This window comes from Microtus oregoni, unplaced genomic scaffold (genome assembly GCF_018167655.1).
Source record: "Microtus oregoni isolate MIOR12 unplaced genomic scaffold, Mior012 000193F_ref0000305, whole genome shotgun sequence".
Classification (NCBI taxonomy): domain Eukaryota; kingdom Metazoa; phylum Chordata; class Mammalia; order Rodentia; family Cricetidae; genus Microtus; species Microtus oregoni.
Window position 1 is genome coordinate 125,190 of NW_024544852.1, and position 2,431 is coordinate 127,620.

Consider the following 2,431-nt stretch of genomic DNA (forward strand, 5'->3'; position numbering starts at 1 on the left):
TGATAGGAACCATCATACAACAATATTAAAACAAAAGCCAGGAATGCTGGCCCACTTTTAATCCCAGCACTTGGGAGTCAGAGTCAAAAGATCTCTGAGTTTGAAGCCAGCCTGGTATATAGAGCTACTTTCAGGACAGCTAGGGCTACAAAGAAAAACCTTGTCTCCAAAAATAAACTAACAAAAATGAAAACAGTGGGCTATTAAACCACCTAGGCACCAAATAGCAGCTAATTCTACTGAATCTTGTGTGATTTAATGTTAGAATTTATGATGGTGGGGAAGTTATGACAGCAAAAGAAGAAAGCTGACTGATTAGTTTCAACCACAACATGGTAGGCACAAAGAACAGGAAATGGGTTGAGGCTACAGAAACTCATATTGTGGGATTCCCTTCTGTATGCTGTGATTATCATTGGTTAATACAGGAACTGCTTTGGGCTTAAGCAGAGCTATGGGAAAGAACTTAGCTAGGTGGGGAAAACGAAACTGAATGCTAGGAGAAAGAAGGTGGAGTCAGAGAGAAGACATGAAGCCCCTCCAGAGACAGATGCTGAGATCTTTACGTAAGCCACAGTCACATAGCAATAAACAGATTAATAGAAATTGGTTAAATTAATATGTAACTGTTAGCCAGTAAGAAGCTAGAGCTAAAGGGCAAAGCAGTGATTTATTAATACAGTTTCTGTGTGATTATTTCAGGGCTGAGCAGTTGGGAACTAACAAGTGGCTTCCCACAACAAACTGGTGCTTGTGTGGCCAACTAAAATCCACTTAAAATCTTAGAGGGCTTGGAAAAGGATTCTAGACACTAAAAAAATAAAGTTTAGCCACATTTATTTCCCCAAATGGGGTTTTCTTACTAGTGACATGCTGCGGTTCCTTTAAGAGAGTTTTTTCTGATTTAGAGATAGCAGGAAAAACCTGCACCATTTTGAAATGCCGGCTTTCTGGACTGTGCTGCCACCATGAACTCTGACTTTCTGGAGGACCAGCTATGGGATCTGTGAGCAGATTGCTACTGGCAACTTAGATCCCCTATATGCCTGAAAATGGGGCAATGTACATGGCTCTCAGAGGCAGCAAGCATGCCTCTGCCATGTTGGACTGGATGGAGCAAGCAGGCAGGCTGTATTTGCTCTACCAATGGCACAGCTTAAGTTCCAAAGTGCTTAGCATTTTAAGAAGCGCTCCTAAACAGTAAAGAATTACAGACACACAATAGGACAGATTCATACATAAAAGACCTCTAAATGAGACATGGTGTGTTTAAAAAATGTACATACGCTTGGGAGAGAGAAGAAAAATATAGAAAGTTATAAAAAGAAGTAAATGGTTTATAAAAATGAAACAAAGTCTTTAAAGAAACAGAATATAGACAATCATAAATTAAAGGAGTAAATATAATAAAATAAATATTAAAAAGTAATAGAATAAAATAATAAGCCACATAAACATGGACTATATACAGAGTCTCTGGATTATGTATATTATTGTGTTTTCTTTAATTTTTTTGGCTGTAAAGGAGCTAAGTAACCAACATATATATTTTAAAGGTATCATGTCTTCAGGATTTGGGTCTAAGGATTTGTTGCTTTGCAAAAGAGGTTCTCCTTTTTTTTCCACAAAGGATGAGAACCTGTGGAATCCCTCCAGACTAATGTGGTTTGATGAAGCAAGACCACCCAAAAGGTCACTATGAACACACCCAAAAAATTACTTCACCAAATAAAGAGCAGGAAGCAGTTTGAAGAGAACTATGCCCATATTCCCAAATACTGTTCATAAATGTTTGTTTATATTTAAAAGGGAATATGCTATAGAGATTTGCATTGGTATGGATCTTGGTTTATTGATACTAATTTAAGGTCAATTTTATTATATGCATTTCTGCTCTTGATTAAGGCATTGTGTTTGTCTAGCTCATTTAAAAATGTAATGTATAATTAAAATATAGGTAAATAGAGAGTCATCTAAAATAGTAATAGTTAGTAGCATATTAGTTAGATTTTCTCGATGTATAGAAATGTATTTCAGATAGATAGGGATTCTTCAAATCTTACAGAGACTTTCAGAATATGAACTTTAAAAAGTTTTAAGAGCTTAAGACTTTTCATGACAATGAGACACATCTGCTCCTGGCAGCACCAATCTACTTCAAGAGGATAATCAGCATCGAAGAGGCTCCTTATGGAGTTTGTTAGCCATTGGGGCAAGAAACTGCTCTAGGATGGACTGCTTGATGAACTAGACATGCAGGACTCACAGGGTTCCTGATTCATGAAAGCATCTGCCAGACATTCTGCAGGACACAGAAGAAGGCAACTGATGGACTTTTCCCATTGCAAGGCAGAACAGGTCTTCAAATTTCCTACTTTATGGAAAAGTCTGCTTGATAGTATGGACCTGTGAGCTGAAGATTGGATGCCCC